Here is a 23,519-nt window from a genome sequence, read left to right on the forward strand (position 1 = left end):
ATCCATGTTAAGGAAAAAAAATTTCCACTTTGACTTATCTTGGGCAAGGTAAGTTTCTAGTTTCTTCCTGTGCTTCAGAATTCTTGTTTGCATCATGTTATCCAAGATGCCAAAGTCTCCTCTTATAAGTCTGCAATGACTGCCTCATTCCCCTCTGCCTTCTGCCCTGCATACTAATTTACCTTTCTGTGAGCAGAGTATGAAAAACAGCAGGAAGAAAGAGAAAAGAAGAAGGCTGTTTTGTTGGGATACTCAAATACCCAGTGCTGGAGGGAAAGCAAACCAGACTTTCTCTTGCTGAAGAATGAAAAATCTGAACCCTTTGGTTTCTGTAGAATGGTCTCACTTGCCCATTTGGAAGAAAGGGAACTCCTCTTTGACCGCCTCCAAGTGTTCCCTGGGGCTCGCATGTCCTTCTTGCTCTTCTCTCTTTGAGTGGTGAAGCCTTGGGGCTTGTGGCAAACAGTGTCCCATTTCTTGGCCTGGTACCTCTATGCCTAGGGCTCCCCTCCTCAGCCATGCTCAGAACTCAGGGGCTGCCCCTTGTTTCTCTTCAAAAAGGCATCATCTGCGTGAAGGGCAGGGTCTTGCTGCTCCCCTTGAGTTTTTGAGTTAGGGTTTCCAATTTTTACTTACAACCCAAGTCTTGCTCAGCTGATCCCTTTCCTTTTTCCTGCCAGGAACATACTGGTAGTGTTGACTGTGCAAAGAGAAATGCACTAGCTGATTTCTTCCATAAGTTGCTAAAGGACATTACTGTCTTCCCCCGTCCATGATTTTCCATTTGCAGCATGAATAGAACGGCACCTCACTTTGCACATATGCACAGATGGTCATAATCTCTCCTGCATCACATAATTTTGCTCATCATTTTTAATGTCAATTTTACTCTCCTCCCTTCCAAACCTCCTAGTTTCCCAGATATATGTCTCTCTTCCCCCTTTTTTTCTACCCTGTTTTTAAGGGACTGTCAACATGTACAAGCTGACCAACATAAGTGCACAGTAAACCAAGTCATTCTGCAATAACTTCTCGCATGAACATCCTTCCAGAGAATAATGTACAGAATAATTGTGTTCTTTCCAGAGCTACACACTCAAATCTTCAAGGAAATTCTTTGGCTGGATTTCCAGCAATTTGTTTCTGGTTTAATGACAGGGAAACCTAGTAGTGTCTCTGTCAGATGACAGGCATTGCTTATCCTTATGGAGAGCTTATGCAACAGTGCAGAATATGAGTTTCTCTCTGTCGAAAGGATCATCCTGATTATTTCAGATCTTTCTACTCATGGTCTAAATGTATCAATTTCTATCTCTCCTTGCTATCATTTAATTTTGTCATTAAACATGTAATAGGCTTCATAAATTTGGAGGTGTTTATCTCTCATGAAAATAGTGATTTTGGAAATGCTATGACTCAGTGAAAACAGTAATATTTTGTTATACTATCACAATTTCATCATTAAATGATCATAAATTTACTTGGAATTAGCATAATTATTCCATAAATGAAATAAATTCATTATAAAATATATGTGAAAAAGGTTTAATTTTAGCATAAAGCAGGAAATAGATCCTGGAGCAGAAATGAAAAATTCTTGGTAGTGTGTTAAACAGCAGGAGATAAAGAAATGACTAAAAAATCCAAAATGAATTAATAAAATGAATGACTGTTGGCTGAAATCTTAACACTATGTGAAGGATTAATGGAAACTATTCTAGCATACCAAGAACATATTAAACACGCCAGCTTCCCATTAGGATTATTTGGATTTGTTTGATAAAAGCATTTGATTAGGGAGTATTTTCTTGTAAGTTGCAAAGGGTGGGCAGACTGAGGCACACAGCATCCCCTTAGAAAACATTACATTTTTCCTTCTTGGTGCATAATCCCATGTATTTCATGCTGGCCTGCTGGGCTCTCTGTGAAGCTCTTTGGTACTATCCCTGAGGGAATGTGAATGGAGACACTGCAAAGGAGAACACGGATTTCTAATAACCAGGAAAGTGCTGGTTTCAGGGTTTCTGGGTCCATCTGCAGTTACTTTCATCACAGTGCCACAAATCAGTGCTTTGCTCTAACTTCTGCAAGTGTGAGAAGCTGGGGCTAAATTTAGTCTACATTTTCTGTTATAAAATCCATCATTCTCCTCATGGCTTTTAGCATTGTCAGCAATACCTCTATTGACCAAGGTGGCACCTAGCAACCTTGCACAGGCTGAGGTCTCCTGCAATAAACGTTGTTCTCTGATGTCTGCCTGAGGCACAAAGGCAGCTGAGGTGGATGGGAGGAGAGGGAGCACTAGAGCAGGGTGAGGAAAGCATAAAGATGAATATTCTGGTTTGAGGAGCTGAAAACACTGTGTGTATTTTTTTTGCCCCACTAACTCAGCTCTCCAAGGATGGGAATTCAGGACATTGTCCTGTGAGTGACATGGGTGCTTGGCCAGCCACTCAGACATTACTGCCATGTGGAGGCCACATGAAGCAGCTTCTGCTGACAACCCTGCTCTGAGTTGGGAGGCATGTTTCCTCCAAGGACCATTTCCTCACTGGTTTGCTAATGAAGATTTTTAGCAAAGACATCCATTGTAAGGAAAAGACTTATTGTTGTTGTTTTTTTCAATTTTTCAAAAATAACAAAAGAATAAATTAAGATCCTCTGCTCTCAGACCACTTGCTGATGCTTATTTGCATTGCATCACTCTGAAACCAAGAGCAGCTGCACTGCTTACTGTAAGCACATCTGGAAACAGGAGCCATGTGCTTTGCCCAGGCAATCATAAAAACAAAACTCAAAGTTTGAAGTTTTCTGATTTACATTTATTTTTATTTTGTATTACTTTGCTGCTGATTTAAGTCAAATGACTTTACAGCTTTGATATGGATGCACATGGTGTGCAAACTGGTTGTCACAGACACTGGATTTAGGTGTCAGCTTGCACTTTCTGAAACAGACGACTTTATGATAGAGCTGAAGATCCTTTTTCTTTCAGGTCCTTTTTAGATACTTCTTTTAGATCCTTCTCTTTTCTGCATTGTGTATGCAGAAAAATAAGTGAATACTTTACAAAATACTTTGGGTAAAATAGGGAATGTATTTATATCAGTGTACTTTTGTAACAAAATGTGAATAAAATTATAGCTAAGTTGCTTTTGAAGTGATTTTTGGATTCCACTCTTATCTTGACAAGTAAAGAATTGAATACATCTTTTCTTCTTCATGGTTTGTTTTATATTGGCAAATGGCATGAACAAATTGATATATCTTCATTTTTCTCAATTATGTCTGAGTTTTAGCAAATCCCACTTTAAATTTTGTGGCAAAAACCCCCAGATCTAGCAGAGGTGACTTTATGTTCCTGACACCTGACTTGCTGCCTTCAGAAACAGAGCAGATTTATCACAGGGGAAAGCCACAGTCATTCCTGACTGTCTGCTCAGCCCACTCTTTTTTGGAGCTTCTCACCCCTCCTGTTGGATGGCTCAGCTGTTCCTTGGCTCCCTTAGCTTGTGTCCTGCTGTACTGAGGCATTGGGGAGTGAGTGTCAGCTAACCTGGTTATGTGGCACAGTGCCTCCATCCGAGGGTCTCTGTCACCCATACAGCAGAGGAAGGTAAGGGGAACAGAAAGCTGGAAGTGGGAACTGCCACCGTTGTCCCAAGGTGGACAATCCTCATTTGTCGGTCAAAGCACTCAATCCCAGGGAGCTGGCACAGCTATGATCTGCCTCAGGCAGCTCTAATCCAGAAGAAAAGTGGTATCTGGAGGTTTTTGTCCTTGAAAATTAGTCAGTGGTAGATGATGGGGATATATTAATTACTATCTAAATGAGTAAAGAGCAGCTAGATGAAATGCAAGGAAGGAAAATGTGACAGTGCCTGGGGAGGAGGAATCTCCATGGCAGAAAGTAGGGTATGCTTGCATCCACTTACTCGGAATGCCTCTTAGCATCCAATAAGTGATTTCAGGATGGATCAGGCTGGCAGGGGCGCTTGCTGCAGCTGGGGGCTGCATGCTCTCCATCTCTGCCCCTGGGCTGCCCCTCTGGGTCTCCCTGCAGTGGGAGCCCTCATTGCCCCTCCCCGTGTGGGTTTGCACTTACCAGGCATGATTTAGTGTGGGTACAGGGCTGAGTCAGATTTAATTTGCGAGCTTACTGCCAAACCTGAACCAATTTTAAGCCAGCTGTACAGCACTGATTTAACAAGAAATGGAAACCATTCAAGGCTCTGTGAATTTGGCATAAATTAACAATTTTGGCTGAGCATTACTATGGGGTTTGGACTAATTCAAACCTAAGGCTCACAGTGAAATTCAGGAGGCTTGAATCCATGCCAAGGGAAAGGTTTGCATAGATCTCTGCAAATTGGAAGTGTCAAGGTTTCAACAGCTCTGCTTGATAAGTAAGAGGAGATTTCCCTCTGAAGTCTGTATCTCTCCTGGAATCCACAATGAATCTGTCATGGTAACATATCACACCTGATAACATATCTTCGTTAAACAGCTTTATTTGAATGGGTTGTTAATGACATAAACAATAGCAATTAGAAGTATTGATATTATATTGACAGGCTGCGAAAGGGTTTGGTGATTCATTCTTCTAAATTAGCTTTTTTCCTGCTACGCACTGTGAATACTGCCGTTGCTGAGAGGAAAACAAAAATCACTTCAGCAAAAAAAAAAAGGTAGAACTATCTTGGGGGAACTCTATCTGGGGCAAATATTTGTGTAAGGATTTGATCTTGGTATTGTACTCCTTGCAAATATGTTGTGGCTAAAACTGGTCTTCTTTTCTGTATATATTTGTGCATTAATTTCTGTGCAAGTATTTGATAGCTATAATCAGTTACTAAATGAGTTGGATAGTTGTTAGGTGCAATGGTTGTTTGCAGTTTCTCACAATGAATATTTATGATGTGCAAAAGTTTCTATCATATAGTATTGGATCTGGCCTTTAATGTGGAAACTGAAACAGAGTAAATAGAGGGGGAAAACCAACAAAACACAGCAAAATCATGACAAGTGGAAAACAAATATTGTTCATACACTAATAGTCATGGGTACAGAGAGTTGGAGGTATTTGTGTGTAAATCAGCCCCTTACCAAACATTCAAGTTATCTGAGAATTATTTTTAGAATTTTTGCTAAAAATGGTACCACAGGTAGCATGAATCACCTATAAAAAACTATTTAAATTATGAAGAGAGGAATACAAATATAATATCTGGTGCTTGCATTGAAGAACTGCAGCTTTGTGTTTTCACACCAATACAGAAAGGTCAACACTTTTTTAAAAAAAATGAGATTTCAGAGCTGTAGACTCTCACTTTTTAAAATTAATATTTCCACTTCATCTGTAAAGACCTTCTGTAGCTGCTTTTGTGTACCACTGGAAAAATACTAGTGCATGGAAGAGAGGATATGGGAGGGAGAAGAATTTATCTTCAGTAAGATTAATGGAGTACAACTCAGCACCATTTTATTGTTCTGTAACCCCGGATTTTAATACTTGATCTGTGCAACACTCACGAATGGCTGGTTGCTTTATCTTAAATCAAAGTAATTTGTGAGACTGTCTTAATATTTATTGCAGTCACATAACTTTATTACCACAGTCCTATCTCTCTCTCTTTCTTATTATTTTTAGTGTTTTTACCTGCAAGGTTGCAGGGCAGCTGCTGACCTCCCAGTAAACTGTGAGGCACCAAGGCAGGACAGCAGGAAATGCCACATCCTTTGGTGGTGACCTGGGCCTCACACCTGCAGTTAGCTTTTGTTACACTTCACAGACATTAATAATTACAATTTAAATAGCTTAAAGCTGGGTAATGAGCTTACCTGAACATCTTTGTAAGAATGTTTATCAATCATTAGAGAAATAGTCAAGAAAGTGAAGAATTAGCATCCCAGAAGCCATGTAATAAACCCTGTAAGACTAGATATTAGGAAGATTAAGCTGTTCTTTCACTACAGCAGTATATATCTATAATGAGATGCAGTTGCTTCTTGCAAATGTGCCACAGATTAATTAGTTTCAGAATACTGCAGTTTGTTCACAGTACCTTAAAGGCTCTTGAAAAATATTATGCATGATAAGGATGCAAAGTGAGTATACAGGAGGGAGACAGTGAAAAGCAAATAAACGTGGCTTTTCACATTGTTGTATTCTGGGGAGACAATTTCTTTTTAATGATTCTTCACTCAAAAATCCTGATAGGATGTTTCAGATGTGACCTTCATCTGTAACTTTTGATTTTGAATGAGCTAAGGAGAATCAACTTGGCGGGATCCTTATTTCTCAAAACAAAAAAAAAGCACACTCTTTGAAGACCCTAGAGTTAATATTGTTTTCTTTTCTCCTTCTCCTGCTTTATGTATAACTTTTTAAGTGGTTCCAATGCTTTAAACCAGATGTGCTGGGCCGGAATTATTCAACTATTGCGCAGCTTCAGTTGAAGAGAACGTGCTGTGTGTGCCTGCATAAGTAAGCTCTGTGCTGTGCCAACACTCTCTCTTTTCTGTTTGCATATTTTTCTCCAATCCATCTCCCTCAGGAAAACAGAAGTGCATTGGACTGGATATGAAACACAGGACAAAAAAACCCCAAACCATGCATGATGAATTATGTAAAGGGGAGACATGGTGGTGTAATATAAAGAATTTATTAGCATGAGCATGAGATCCCTGCATTACTCAAGAGAAGCAAAAGCCAAAGCTAAATTATATAGGTCATCCCAACAAGTACCAAATAAACCTTATGTAGAGACTGTAATTTGTTATGTGGTACACAAAAATTGTTTATATTTATTATTGTGACTTTCTGCTTTTACTTGTATATAAAGGTTTATCTTGCAATAAGGTTTATGTCTAGATCCACATAAGCAATGATGTAGATCCAAATAAATCATATGCCATGATGTGGGAGAAACAGAACATAGGAATACATTGGAATTCAGAGCCAAAGGAGACAGAAGAGCTAATCAGACAATGGTATTGGTAAGACAATGCCAAGCAGAATCTCTTGATTTTTGGCTAAGTGAATACATATATCTCTCAGAAATTTGTAAGTGATGCAGAACTGAATGATTCTGTCCTAGGAGATGTGTATTCCTTCTTTGAGGAATAGTAGTAATAACAACGTATTTAATTGTCAAGAGGTTTTTTTTGTCCTTGTTGTGGTTTTGTTGGTTTGGTTTTTTTTGTTTGTTTTTTTTTTTTTTTTTTTTTTTTTTTTTTTTTTTTTTTTTTTTTTGTTTTTTTTTTTTTTTTTAATGTAGCTGTTTTAATATACTCAGAGCTTTTGTCCTGGAATGATTAACAAGAAGAGTGCAGATGATATCAGAGGTGCAAAGTGAAATTATCTTTGTCTGTCATTCATATGCATGCTCATATTAGTGTTCAAACCCTGATTTTTGTAGGCAATCCTAAGTAACTATAAGCCTATTCTCCTTTGCCTTCAACTGTGATATTTATTGGCCTACAAATTGCTCCTAATAATTTTGTTCCTTTAGATGTGCTATTGTGACAGCACCTTTGGGCTACAATAATCTCATTAATAGCTGACAACAATGTGTACAGTGTACACGTGGACCTGAAGTGAATGTATGACTTGAAGTGATGATATCAAACCCTGGTAAAATCAGTGGAGATAATTACATACAGTTTTTCTCATGAAGATTTCTCAGTACTTCACTGGGATGGATTAAAATGTGGATTATTTTCTCCACCCTTGCTAATGAATTGTCATGAAAGGGATATCAGTGGCTGTGGTGGCCCAGTGGCAGCTCCAGAATTTATGCAGAGGGACACCTCCTTAACTGTATTTGCACAAAGGCACATGGTTAGGGAAACAAACTGGTGGAAATTCAGTGGGGACAAATGCATAGTTAATAACACCAGGAAATAGATGGCCCTGTGAGAAGAGGCTGAGGGATGAGATCTGATTTGTCTTCAGAGACAAATTTTTGGGGTCTAACAACGGCCCCTCAGTACCTATGGGGATGTGACTGAGAAGGGGGAACTAGGCAGAAAAGGAACATTGACTCAACCAAGCAAGAGAGGTTGAAATGAGATATAAGGAAAGGCCTGTTCCCCATTGGGTCAGCAGGGCAACTCCCCCAACAAGGTTTAGTTATCTCAGCACAAGTGACTAAGCACCGGCACAGGTTGCTCAGAAGGGTTGTGGCGCCTCCATCCTTGGAGGCTCCACAAAAAGTCTTTTGGGGATGGATCTGGGCAATGGCTCTGGGGTCACCCTGCTACAGGAAAAGGTTGAACCAGGTGGTCTCCAGATATCCCTTCCAATCTCAAATATTTTGTGGTTCTCCAATCCTACGAACCTATCTAGGGATGCAGTTTTAGGAAAAAAGGTATAATATTAGAAAGGCATTTATTCTTTGTGTTCTAGATCATCTAATATAGCCAGATCCTTGAAAATGTCAATTTTTCTTCCAAAAATTTCCACATTTATTCCCTAGTTACTAAATTGTAAGACTAGGATTGGTATTTCCCACCTCATATAATGTGCATGACTAAACCACGGTCCTGTCAGCTCTTGCTTTATAATGACAAACAATGTATTGATAACTGCACTCTTGTTGGATGACCTTAACAAGAATTCAGTGCTTTTCTGCCAGTTACTCAATTTGCTTTCAGGTCTAGACTCAGTCAGTTCTTTGAATATTGGAGCTAGGGCCATGACACACTCTGATCTCAGGGGTCTTGAAGCTTGCAACACAGAATTGCTGAAGAATCCACTCCTGAGTTTCCGTTAGTTGGATGGCCACTTGCTTAACCAAAAAACCTACTGCATGTGCATTCTTAAATGCATGCACACACACGCACCAGCTATAATTAACAAGCATTTTAGCAATCTGCTTTGATGTTAGACTACACTAGATCCTAGCAGAAGATCTTCCAATTGATTTCAGCTATCAAATCCAAAATCGTGACTAAAACTTATTAAACTGGCTTTGAAATTTCTCAGCAATTTGCTCTTCAGTGTTATTTTCTATTGACATTTCTGTGTTTCAGTGAATGCTCTTGTCACAATTTGAGAACTCAATAAAATATAATGCCCCATAAGAATACAGATTATATGATGGCAACATTTATTCCATGAACCCAAGGGGATAATTTGACTTTCATCTCTTCTTTCTCTGTCAAAATATAGAGCTACCAATAAATGGTATGTAAAGGAGATCAGAGCAAACTGAGGAGCTGAAAGTTTGCAATTTATTAACTTGAGCATGAAAGTACAGAAAATAACTGACTCAAGTTAGTTGGGGAAGAAGTCTTAACCTATTGCATTAAAACATAGTTTGCACTAGTCTAATGAGTTTTCTACCAAATGAGGCATGAAACGTACTGCCAGAATATAAAGTCAGTAAAATACTCAAGTTACTGGATAATGTCATTATATGTTTTATCTTATTGGGGAGCTGGTACAGAATACATTATCTTTAAATTTACACATCCTGCAAAACGAGAAAAAGGCCTTTTTTCTAAATGAATGTGCCATTTAGATAAGTTGCTAATATTAATAGATCACAACCTACTAAAATCTATAAGAAAAAAATATACGCATACAGAATTCTCAAGAACACATGAGAAGAATTATATAGTAAAGATGTCAGTTCAATGTCCTATTTAATGAGACTTATGGAAAAAGGCACACAAAAATAGCAGGTGTTGAATCACACTGAAAATTTTGCTAAAATTGTTCAAATAATTAAGAATTGCAATATAATCAATTTAACATTTGCAGTCTGCTTCAAAAAGTTAATCTTGATTATTTTCAGAATGCTATGTTTTGTAAATATTTAAAGGGGGAGCACTGCTTTCCTTAATAAGGAATTGTGTTATGTTGCAAGTAGTATTTTTGCATGACTGAAGGAACTGGTGGTTAAAATTTTTAAAAAAGGAAAAAAATCATCTTGAGTTTTTTGTTTAGCCCTATTCCTGCTGCTGTCCCTAAGGGACCTTTTGCAATTGGAAGACAATTGGATGCTTTTGAAATTAATGGAACTTCTATTACTTCTCAAGAGCCTGGAATTTGCTCCAATCTCCTCAGACGCAAGAGTAGACTGTCTGCTCAAGTATTTCCCCTTTGACTACTCCTGAATTCCATTTTTCAATGGTTTCATTACAAACTACACCCAGAAGCTCCCTAGAATTGACTACAAGTCAGCGTATCACATCAATTACTGCAGCGTGATGAATTAAATCTTCATTTATCCAAAGAGCCAATAGGCAGCTCTGAATCTTTCCTGCATGGCTGAACACTGCTTTAAGCACAGGCAGAGCTCTGCCTATGCTGTCTGGGGTGGTTCACTTGTGTCCTTTTGGTGTTATGTGTTGTTAAAACAGCTGTGTTTCCTCTCAACGTGCTGTTTAACAGATGACTGTCCATCCACTTCCTCAACTTGCCGTTATTTGCCCAGTGATACACTGACATTGGCAGATTCTGAGTTTGTTTTCACAGTGCCCCAGGTTTCTTCTAGGTACCTTTAGAAATGGAATGTTGTTGAACTCTGTGGCCAGCTATAACATTCATTAAAAATTAATTTCCTGCTTGCCTGGTATTTTCCTGATTTATGTGCTTTTGAAGGCATTTTTGTGCCTTCTTGTGCACGTGTAGATTTCCAGGCCTCGCATCAGTATTTTAAATTGGAAGTAGGATTGAGAGCCTGTAGTCTGGCTGTACCAATTAGTAATGCTTTTCCCTTTTGAGAGAAAAAAATCCTCTCTCTTTCAAAGTATGTAATCTGATTTCTGTTACATGGGTGTACCTTAAAGGATCACTTCATCTAGAGAGATGCCGATGCAGAACAGGATGCAAGGAAGGACTGGGGCATCTCTTCAGAGGATGAGGAAGCTGTTGTCTTCTGGGCCATGAGGAGAGAGGAAGTTTATTCAGATTAAATTATCAGGGGCCTAGCAAAATGTCCACTCAAAGAAAGAGAAAAGGGGAAAACACATTCTCAGGAATCTGTGATTTTAAATCTTTAATTTTTAAATTAAATTTTGTCACAGCTTTAACCCTGTCTTTTTTGGCCACACCTGCCAAATCAGCTACTCTGTTACTGGAAAGAATAGTGTCAATTTAAAAGCTAATTCTCCTAATGTGCAGTCAAGACAGGCAGTGCCAGTGTTGTGCCTGCCTGCCCTGTGTACGTGCTTGTTTTAACTGTGCAGCTGGTGCCAGTGCTAAAGAGAAATACACCCTCACTTGACACCACTTAAAAAAATGGTCAAGTCTACATTTTATTTGACCACACAATGTGTATCTTAACATAAAACCCTAATGATGGTAATAGTTTTTATTGGCAAGATATTTTACTTTAAAATGATCCAGAGTCAATTGCACCACAGGTTGCCAAATATTTTTTAAAATCTTGGAAATTTCTGGAATGTGCTTTTTGCTATTGGACACTCTTTCCTTATTTTTAGAACAAAAATGTGATTCACACATCATCTTTTGCGTCTAAATCCAGTCTGCTCTTGTCTTAGGTTTGCCTCAATTACTTTGTTCTATTCGTGAACTAATTACAAAATGCTTTGTCACTGAAACAAGACTAATAGCTCACCAAACACAGGCATCTCTGAATGCATGTTTTTTTCTGTCTTCCCTCAAGTAGAAAATATAGTGATAGGACAAGGGGGAATGGCTTTAAAATGGATGACAGTGGTTTAGATTGGATATTAGGAAAAAATTCTTCCCCGTGAGACAATGGAACAGTTTACCCTGTTGTGGCCAAGGCCAGACTGAATGGTTCAACCTGGTCTAGTGAAAAGTGTCCCTATGCAAGGCAGGGGTGTTGGAACTGGTGATCTTTAAGGCGTCTTCCAACCCAAACAATTTTATGATTCTATGAATATTTCTGGACTCCTCTAGTGTCAGAGTTTCTCTTTTCTCTGACCTTCTGGAGATGATATAGATGTCCATCGAATACACAGAGGATCTATGTGGGTCTGGGGGAAACCACACTGGAAAATATTTGCAAATTTTCAGATACCTTAGTACCAGGAGAGAAATTTTAGGGACCAGCCAGTGCTCTTTGATCATGATGATTTCATGGTTTTGGTCACAGGGTTTCTGTAAAAGACCCTTACAACTGTGTGTGTGTCAAAGAATACTCTCAATGTTATGAATCACTAAACCTCCAGTTCTGATGACACCTTCATAGCTGACTGCTGATATGTAGCACTGCAGATTCATATTTTTAAATTTATTTTGTTTAAATTACAGCTAAAAACAATTGACGGTTTCCTGGTGTGAATAAAGTCCCTCTGCTTTGGAAGTTGTCAAGAAGCATCTTGTCACAGCATCTCAACTCCTTGGGCATGCACAATTTTCATTTGGGAACTCTGGTTCACTGAACCTAAGGAGTTCTGGAGTTGATCTGTCTGGTTTTTTCACCCTCTGTTACTGCAAACATTTTTTCTGAGACACAGAAAGCTATTTTCATTATTTATTTTATGTTTTTTTGTTAAACTTCGTCACTCTGAGCCTCCTCAGAGCCTTCTTCAGCTTTTGTCATTATTACTGGGTCAAAGTTTCTGATTTCATGCGCAATATGTAAGGTTAGTGATCTTGTGCTGTTCCTTTTATCGAAGTCTTATGATGCTCGTCTCTGAGCCCTGAATCCATCCTGTGTAAATGAAGAGTCTTTCAGACAGATCTCTTCTCTGTGCTGGAGGAGAGACATGGCAACAAATTCTAGGCTCAGCAGACTATTAACATGTGGAGAAATGGCCCAAAATGTTGGTGGTGCTGGGCAACTGGGGCTAAATCTCTTGTTCTGCAACTTCTTCCATGTGTGTTCCCCCCATGGAGACATGAAAAGGGGTAGAACAGAACAAATTTTTTCTCAGGTACAAGTGTTCAGAGAGATGAAAGGAGGTATATCCCAATTTAACCAACTGCTGGGGAATCTCACTCAGTGGGTTAAAGAGCCCTATCAAACACAAAGCTTCCTTAGCTCTCTGTGCTACAGCAGGACTTTCTCTTCCACTAGCTGAAATCCTAAGGCAACTATTCCTGATAGGCTCTTCTATATCTTTGTCTTCCCTTAGAAGGTGTCCACAGCAGTTTAGGAGGGACTTCATCCATTTGTTGTTTGAATCCTGACAACTATTAAAATGTGGAATGCAAAATGAAAACTCCTAGTGTACTTTGTCCATCCACTAAAATAATATCTCCAGTTGTGGGAAGATGATTTTTTTTTTTTTAAATTAGCTCCTCCAGCAGAATTCCTTATTTTTTTCCATGCTAGTGTCTTAGATGGTAGACAAGATTGGTGCACTTTTCTTGCAAAAATGTTCAAGATTAGTTAAGCTGGTGCTGGTACAGGTTAATAGATTTCAAACACGGAGTAGCAAAGTGAAAAAGCCTTCAGGCTTTTTCTGCATGAGGGTTTATAATAACACCTCTTTTTCACAAAAGCTTATTTTAAAAGATAACTTTTTTTTTTCTAGTCAGCAAAATGTGAATTACACTAGGTAATAACAATAATTGTAAAAAATGCTTCTTCATTTGGCACTGTTTAGCACATTCTAATGAATTGTGGTAATAAAGGCGTCTTTCTTGTGCTTTATAGTATATGAAACTAATGCCTTGAAGGAACAATACAAAGGGATACAAAAGCTGGGTGCAAGCAGTATCTTCTGTAAATGCTTTTAAGGTAATTACATAGAAGGCCATAAGGAGTACTAATCAAAAAGATAGATACTATGTTTTTATTCTTAGGTCAAATTAAGACATGTTTAGGTTCTAAATAACTATAAGCATTTTAAAGGAAATATTTGTTACTGGTGGAAGGTTGAACTTCTAATGGGACCAATCTCTCCTCCTCTAAAGGAGATTTGCCTCTGAAGTCAAATGTAGTTAACAGTTAATGAGAACTCAGAGAAGATGACAAAAATACAGGTTGTAATATTTTTTTACTCCTGTATACTGTATATTGTTGTGGGAAATGGTAATTGGTGGGGAGTAATCAACATTTGTCTCTGCAGGATGAAAGGACAGTAAAAACATAATGGGAGAGGAGAAGCAAATGGATGGGGGCAGGATCTCACTCGATTTCTTTGCTATTATTTTAACAGTAAATGCTATTACATGGGCTACTGAAATACATCTGTAGTCAAAAATGTAAGAATATAGAACTTGTTTGCTTATAAAGTTCTGTGCATTTCCTAGTTAAAACTTACTGCAAGTATTCTCTGTCTCAAAGTTATTCCCAGTGATTTTTTAAAAGATACTTGCAGTCCCAGAGTATGCTCAATGGATATGCAAGTTCATAATACATCATCAATAGGATATTGCTCAGTGAACAAAATAGAGTAATGTTATTCCCTCCCAAATGAGAAAACAGAAATATGGAAATTGCCTTGGAGGATCAGATCATCAGTCCAGTATTTAGTCTAGCAGTTGTCAGTGATATTTGATTAAATGCCTAATCCTCCCTCCACCACCAACAATGAAACAAAACCTCAAAGAAAAGCTTGATTCTACATACCTTTTTTTATAACTGCCATTACACAGAAATTGCCTTAAAATATGTATAATATGGGTGCTATATTCATGTCACTGTCAGGAAATCCAAAAGAGGGGTTAAGAGATGATCTTTTGGGGGGTGATTGGATTCAGTGATGAAAGAGAAGCAACAAACTGAGAGAGCAGTGGATGCTGGAGTTGCCTCCCAGCTGTGGAGTGGGAAGTGTGGCCTGTAGGAGAGGTAGGAGCAAGGAATGTGGGGACAGCAGCCTGCATTACTCTCAAATTACTCCTGTATTATGATTGATTTGTTTTGAAAAAGTGGTTTTGGAAGCTGTTCTGAGGAATAATGTTTGCACAGTGACCACTGGTTCATTATCACTCATTTAAAACTGGGCTTCAAACCCATGAAGACCTACAAAAATGCAGGTTACTTTGAGTTAGGATGTGAAATTTGCACTTACAGGTATATTATTCATCTTCAGAGAAAGTCCCTGGCAACTCTGAAGTATATTGCTATATATTAATAAACAGCAAAGAAGTAGAATTAATTGAGCATCACACTTTCCTGAGTTTGAACATTTAACCTTTTCCTTTACTCAAGGTCATTTCCATTACTGGAATTTTAGTTTAATGAGAACTTGACTCAGTCTCACCCAAAATTCTATGTTTTGTAATTTAATCATCAGCAGGCCCCATGGTGATTTGGTACACTTGGCAAGGAATACTGATGTGGATTTCTTACTGCAACAACATGCATGTGTATAAAGTTCAGCAACATGAGTTCTTTGTTTCTGAACATTGTACAATCAATATTCTATTACTGCAGTGTGAGCTCTGCTGCATTGTAGCTAAATTAGTGCATAAGACTCAAGAATGCACTGATGGAAAGAATTCTAATTTCTGATATAAAATGTGTGCAAGCTGTTTGTTTTAGCTGTAACAGCTCTGTTCCAGTATCCGTTGCTTCAGGTATTATTTATACAATTTAATTGAACAGGAATTTTGGAAGTTTTAATTTATTTTCCTCATGATTTTCCCCTGGAATAATTTCAAAGACACATCATACACTTTTTGATGGTTTTGTTCACATCCTTTCTGTTTGTTTTGCTTTGTATGATGAAGATGTCTGTGGCATCAGGACATCCATTATGCCGCCTTTGCTACAGACTGAAACTCTGCTATGGTAAAAAAATCAAACAAACCCAAACCAAGAGGGTTAAAGACAAGAAGGATAAGCTGATCCCCAATAAAAAGGGAAAGGTGCAAAGCTCAAAGGCTGGGAGTTATTTAGGCAGTAGGCACTGCTGTTTATTGCCACCACAGACAAGCCAGGGTAGGCTTTCTATAAATCCAACCTTGGCAGCTGCCTGCAGGAGCAGAGTGCTGAAGGCAGCAACTTCTGTCCATGTTTCTTTCCTTGCCTTAAGAGACTTCAGCTGCTGTTATTGCTGGCACTGCTGGGATGGTGAGAGGGAGAGGTTCCTGCAGATTGCCCTGCTACATCACTCCCTTCACTGCCTCTTGCAGCGAAAGCCCCTTGTTGGAAACAGAGGCCATGGCAACCACTGCCCAGACCCCCATGGAGATGTGCAAGGGGGCACCCACCTGAAAAGGTAGAGGGGTAGGTGGATGAACAACTATTGTTAGGAGCAAGAGGGAAGCTTCTGTGGGAGAGGGAAAATGGTGAGTTGTTTAGACACGACTGGATTTCAGTATCTGGGAAGGTTCCTTTTGGGGAAGGAAGAGGAAAGTCTATTGGAGTGAATCGGAAAGTGGGAAAGGCAGAGAGAGAGAAAGAAAAGTCTTCACCTGCAGCCCCTGGGACTTGTTACAATTATCATGACCTGTTTTGTTCAGAGTCTCTAAAGTCTCTTATCTGTGCAACTCATTCTGCCCAACTCATTCTGCCACTATTGTTGAATTGAATTTTCAATTTCTTTTGTCACTTTGGAGGATGAGAGTCAAATTTGGACACACACCCTTCAAGTTCTGATTTTACTCAGTGCCTCATCTGTGCAGCTGTTGTTTCATTGCTATTTTTAAATGGATGCAGGTTGCTCTGCTTAAGTCTCCCCTCCCTCCCCCATCCTGAGACAAAATGCAAGGAAATTTGTGGGCTTTTTGTTTCTAGGTTTTTTTTTTTTTTTTTTTTTTTTTTTTTTTTTTTTTTAAGGAAATCAGGATATGTATGCCTGTCCCTCAGTTTCAAAGTGTCAAAATACTACATCTTGTTTAGTGTAGTGGCTCAGTACTTGACTGGAGTTCCCTTCTAAACCCAGACCTCATAGAGAGAGGGTAAGAAGAATGATTTCACTGCTGTTTAGAGGACAACTGTCCACATCAGTGCTGCTCTCTGAGTACCAGAGTGGTATTGGTGAAGGCGGCCCTGCCACTGCAATTTTAGGCTGTGCTGGAAGGTTTCACTGATGACAGAACCCGTAAGTTGTAAGGTTGAATACCTTGAAAGGCCACAGAGTCCAATCACATTCTCAAAAGCAGGATCAGCCACAGCTGTACAGTTCCCAACTGGAGCTTGTCTAACTAATGCATAAAGCCTCCAAAGAGAAGGTATGATATGGTCCTCCCTTGTGCTGTACTTGTGTTTTTCTATACTACCACATCTGAGCAGGAGCATTCATCTGTGCTGACAGTGGGTGGTCATGCTTGGTCATATTTGCCTTTGGTTTTACATGCTGCTTGCCTTTCTTTGTGACTTTGTGACATTGCTCATGCAAGTTCAGATGGTAATTCATAATGCCAAATCCTTTTCTCCATGTTGACTGCTGCAGTGGTTATTGTAAACTCTCTATTTGTGTGGTGGATTATTCATACTTAAGCACAGACCTTTATTAATTTGTCCCGACTGCAGTGCATCTTTTTTTCTTCATGACCATTTTTTTGTATTAGGTAAGAGGCTTTAGATTAGAATTCTAATCCTGGTGTTTGCAACCCTTCCTGCATGCCCAGTGTGTATTCCTTGATCCAAACCACTGGTGCAAGCAAGAAGTTGTGCAAACATAAGACCTGGGGCAGATTCCTAGGCAATCCAGCAGACACATCTCTGTGGTGTGGTAGTGCACCTTCAAATCTGCACGTGCTTGTGGAAGCCATGCTTGTGAAAGTGCCCAAAGCTGTACTGAAATCAAAGTATTTCAGAGGTAGTTCTGATCCCCTCTCTGTGAGATCTGTTACTCCACCACAGGTGGAGATGAGATTTCCTTGCCTTGGTTTGTTCTTGATTGCTATTTAGTTCATTGCCATTTTCTAGGAGCTTACACACTGATTATTGTCTTCAGTTTTTACCCTAAGAGAGAAGAATGCCAGCATTACATTTGCCTTATTTCCTGGAATATCTCTCCATCCTTCGTGAACTCTCAGTGACAACTGCCAGTGGTTCTGAGGTTGTCCAGTACTTGTTTATTACACACAAGAGTGAAACTCATTAGGCCAAGCTAATGTGAAAACAGCCAATTTATAAAAGTGTTTTCTAGTCTGGTCTTCCCCTGCTGCATCTGACTTCTTGTTCCTTTCTCACTAACTGCCTCACTTATTCCTTTCATTATACTAACTGCCTGATATAGGAGTGGCGTTTTTTTCTTTTTTAGCAGCATTGGACTAAAAGTGCCTGAGACCTACAAAGCAGGAAACCTTTCCTTGCTTGTGATATCTAATTTTCAGTCACAGTCTTTGCATTCTTTTCCTTTTGTCTGTGTAAGCTCTTTCAAACTCCTTTGCATCACTTCTGCCATTTACAGTTTCCATGTGATTTGATCTTTAGATCACTGAAGGATTGATCATTTATCCACCCATGCTTTTTCAGTTTATTCTATTTTCTGCATTAAGATAGTTCTCATTTCTTTAAGGAATTCTAGATTTATTTGATCTTAGGTACCAGTTTTCAGAATTTCTTAAAATTTTCCCTGTACAAGTTTGCTACCCTTAATTAGGTGGACTTATGCTTATTCTGTATATGCTGTCACCCAGTTTGCACTTCAAATGCAAGGTAACATCTACTGCTCTTTTTTCCTGTGCTTATCTGTAGAAGATGTATTTAGAATCATTGAACTGTTGAGTGGGAAGGCACCTTTAAAGCTCATCTATTCCAACCTCTCCTGCAATCAGCAGAGACACATTCAACCACATCAGGTTGCTCAGTGTCATCCAAGCTGGTCTTGTATCATAAAATATTTTTTAAATGCTGAGGTTTTTTTTTTTTTTTCAGGTAACACATAATTACTAATAGTTAAAAACCCAGGAGAAGTATTAAAAGGGTTTTTTTCAGCACTTGTTTAATATAATCTCTCTGAATAAGTTGATTTCACTCCTCCTGTGCTCATGCTGGAGATAATGACTTTCTACCATACCATCATTTATTTATTTTTATCAATTCACTCATTTCACAGAACTACTGGGTGAGAGAAAAATACCTATTTGCAATCTAATCAAGCAAACAAATATAATTATAGCTATCTGGTGTTTTCTTACTTGCAGTTGTCTTATCTATCTTTGCCTTGATTGTTTTCTTGTTTGCTAATCATAAATTCAGGAAAGTGAAATTGTTTTCTTGTTTGCTAATCTTAAATTCAGAGACAGGCTGGAACCCCCTCTTCCCAACACATACTAGACTAAATGCTTGAAACAAACAAATTGTAGCAACAGGAAGATCAAGCCAAAAACCTCATAGTTATTAGCTGGGCACTATCTTTATGTTATATATCTGCATTATTTGGCACAGGGCACAGGCACTGGCTCATCTGTAAGGGCCACTGCAGTGAAGTTGATGGTTTAAAATAATGGTCAATGAGCAGGCTGGTAGTTTTTCAAAATACTTCCCAGGGACCCTATGGCTACTTTTAATGTATTGAATCACACAGAGGACTGTTCTCAGTATCTCACAGCATGGGCCTTCTTAAAATTAATCTTACTTCTGCTCCAGAATGTGTTCAGTCTGCTCAAACTGTCTTTGTGGATGAGTCCCAAGTGTGTGCTATCCTCCAAACCATGTCTGTGTGTTACCCAGGAGAGCAGTGACTGGCGTGTAACAGAGTGATGCCATGGGCACTCAAATAGTTAAACAAAACAGATATGTGGTCAGGGAAACTAATTCTATACCCACTGGTTATTCACATGTACAAATCCAAGAAAAGGTACCTCATCCAGATGCTGTTCAGTGACATCCTTGCTGAAGGGGAAAGCTGCTTTCATTGCTATATATGAAAACTTAATTTTGAATAACGTTTAAAGCTCCAGTTTTCCAAAAGTTTAACCTAACACATAATGATTTTATTAATCATTTTGTGATTTTGACAATGGTTTTCCTAAATGAGTGAATAATTTAATGACAAGTCCCTATTATTATAATAAAATTCAACAGTATTGAACAAAAAAGTGTTCAAAATACAATTTATGTTTAGAACAACAGCTGAATATCAAGAGAAAACTAGGGAGAGCTGTCAGTTTCTTCTCAGAAAGTGCTTTATGTAAGGATAGACAAAACATAAAAAAATATGTAGTTCTGTGTATTCAGGGCAGTGAAACAAATCATGGCTTATTAGATTTTGGATTTTTAGCTCTTTAACCTCAGTGAGTAAACTCTCAGATTTTGGATATAAAAGCTTATGTGTACAATTACATGAACAGACATGGTAATTTTCTGGATTTTTTTACACGCTTATTTAGGATTTCGTACCTTTAGTTTGGAAAAAAGCATGGTTTTGTCATGACACTGCTAGGAAGGACTATATTTTGGATGCAGGAGTTCCTAGAAGATATGAACTAATACTATACTTTACCTGGAGTAGTTTTATGCTCTTATCAGCTGTTTTGATTATGCAGGACTTTGTTTAAAGTCTATCAATATTGATGGAAATGAGTACAAGCCAAAAATGAAGCACCAGCTATCACAACATGTAGGGAAAGAAAACAAAGGGCTTTTAGTTAGAAAAGAAAGGACTAGTCAGTCAAGGCAGGAGAGAAGTAACAAATTTTCTAAAATATAACAGGCAGCAGAAGCACAGTGGTTTTGCAGAAGAAATTGTTACACAAGAACTTGTCTTAGGGAAAAAAAGCTGATGTTTCTCTTAGGGAATAAATAATGTATATTACTGGCTAGCAGATATCTGAACTTTTATACTATTGGCTCTCCAGCCTCATGCTATTCTTACCTGGTAGTGAAAATATTATAAAAGCTATGTACACTTTTAGATACAGAATTTAATAAATGTTTCTGCATATACAGGCACATCTGGAGACCATGCTTCATACGTTGCAACAAACTTCTTTCCCTGTTTTGGTTCTTTCTTTTGTGATACATCAAGCCAATCCACAAGTTTAGATTAAAAAAGTTCACTGCTGTTTGGTCCTGTTCAGCTTTTTCTGCTGCCAATGTGACACGGGAGCCTGCCTTGTTCTGCTGGTGACATTAGCCTTGATCACCTGCTCTCCTGCATCCCCCTGGATGAGGACCCCTGTGTACAGTGTGTTGCACTGGGTGCTTAAAGAAGAAAATTCGCATTGTAGTTTCATTTTTCCACTGCCATATTCTCATTTTTCTGTGACTGGGAGCTTTGTTTTTGTCACCTGGTTATGCCTAGGGGTTTTAGGAATTATGATTGCTAAGGCTAAAGCTACGTGATACAGCTTGAGCCAGTTTGGAGGTTCAGGGACGCCTCCAAGGCAGTTTGATCCCATCACTCCCTGTCCCATTTCCCTCCTGTTTTACCTGCAATCCTTTGCTTTGTGACCCTGACCTCTCTGTTGAGCTGACTATGTGCTTCCTATGATCTTGCTCCAAGCCAGGGCAAACTTGATCAATTAGTGGAAAGCCAATCTAGTGAGAAAAAACATTTCTTTTCTGCTGTGTTAGTGAGTTAGTTATTGCTTTTTTAAGGTGTGCTATAGAGGTAGAATGGTGGGGGCAGGAAAAAATTATGTAGGCAGGAAGGTGTGTTTGCATGGGGACTTGGACTTGCCTTCTGATAACAGAAAATGTCATCTGCATCACATAACTCCAAACTCAGAACTGATTCAGGTACATGCACAGTTTACTGAAGGGTAAGACATTATAGTGCACCAGCTGAATGGTGGTAAGCTGCAATAAACTCAGCCACGAATGAGACTTCTGTACTAGCTCCAGTTATTTGAATAATAACTCTCTGATAAACACAACACTTGAACTTTAGTTAAATTCTCTTGTTCAGTGGATTTTTTTGAGTTGTTGCCTTCAGTCATCAGAAAAATCAATGGATGAATTCCAGTCTGTGTAATTCTGCTAACAGCCTTATGCTTCAACTAAAAAGCCCCTCATGCTTAGGCAGGTAAAATTTGCCACTGGAGACATTAGCATTGTTCTATTGATTAGAGAAAGACCTTTGACTTTCCCATCTAGAGCACTGAGGGAAGGGCAATCTGGGTGCCTGAGGCTGTGTGATTGGAACCTACTCACTGAGTGTTCAGATAAAGATAGTTCACAGAAAGGGAGGAAGGTTGGCTTTGGGAAGGTATCTTGGGATTGCTCAGTCCAAAATTGCTGCTCAGGGCAGGGTCACCTGAGCAGGTCAGGGCTGTGTATACTCAGGTTTTGCATATTTCCAAGGATTGTGACTTTGTGACCTCTCTGGGTAATCTGGTTCAACCACTCTTACAATTAAGAAGTTTTTCTTATTTTTAAATGACTTTCTTGTTTTTCATTGTGTACCCACTGACTCAAGTATTTTTATGGGGCACTACTAAAAGAGTCTGGTTCTATTTCCTATACTACTCCCCATCAGGTATTTAGAGACTTAATTCATAAGATCTTTCTGAGCCTTCTCCAGTCTAAATAGTACCAGTTCTCCCAGTCTCTCCTTGTATTACAGGTGCTCCAGCAGTTTAGTCACTTTTGTTGTCCTTCACTGGACTCACTCCAGTATGTCCATGTCTTTCTTGTGCTGGCAAGCCCACAAGAGGACCCAGCACTCCAGATGTGTCTCACTAGTGTTGAGCAGAGGAGAAGGATCAGCTCCCTCAATCATCAGCGGTACTTTTTCTCATGCAGCCTTGTGAGGATGTTGGCCTTTTTAGTTGTAAGGGCACTTTGCTAGCTCTTGTTCACCAAGACCTTAAGGTCCTTCTCTTCAAAGCTGCTTTCCAGTCAGGTGCCCCCCAGCATGTACACAGTCCAGGCAATTATCACCCATAAACTCCAGAAACCTCCTGGGTTATTTTTCCTCTCTACTGTCCCTCCAGTAGATGTTGGGGTGCTTCAAGTATGCTGTGAGCACAAAGGCCTGTGAGAGTGAGATTGCCTCCAGCACCCTGAAGAAGTCATCATCTAGTAATGTTTTTATGACTAGGTGGTTTGTACCACAACATCAACAACTTGGTTAGAAAATAATTTAAACCCAGGTAATCTCACTGTTGTATGGAAATATTTTAGATATGTCCAGAAAGAAGCATCCTTTTACTAATCAAAAAAATTATAAAACCAAAACTGAAGTATGAAATATGAAGAGCAAGACTGGGTGAAAATTTCCTAAGAAATGACCTGATTTAAGTGCATTTTAAAAAATTTATATATATATATATATCCTTAGGATATCCTAACTGCATTGTTGATTAACAAATTACAAGAAAACTTTCCAGGGAAAGGAACCTGTCTTCCTTTGGGTTTTGTATGGGAATTGCATTGATGCTTCGATCTATTAACAACTATTCAGTTAGCTCAGCAAAATAATGATTGAATCTGTGGAGTAACTGTGTATAAACTCTACTCGTCCTTGAATTTTTTCTCATTTAAATATTCTGTGCATGGATGACAGTCTACAGAGGACAATGCAAACACAAGTGCAATGCATAAACAGCGTGGTACAACAGAAATGAAAGATATGGACCTAGGATTAAAACCATCAAATCTGATAGAAGTGGTAAGCAATAAATATAACACAGGACAATAGGATTAGGATGATGAAATGCTGTACTAGGAAGGTAAAATGGTTTGATCAGTGGGATGGGTTAACAAGGCAAGGCTTTGTAATTG

Source organism: Zonotrichia leucophrys, chromosome 3, assembly GCF_028769735.1.
Source record: "Zonotrichia leucophrys gambelii isolate GWCS_2022_RI chromosome 3, RI_Zleu_2.0, whole genome shotgun sequence".
In the NCBI taxonomy this organism is placed as follows: domain Eukaryota; kingdom Metazoa; phylum Chordata; class Aves; order Passeriformes; family Passerellidae; genus Zonotrichia; species Zonotrichia leucophrys.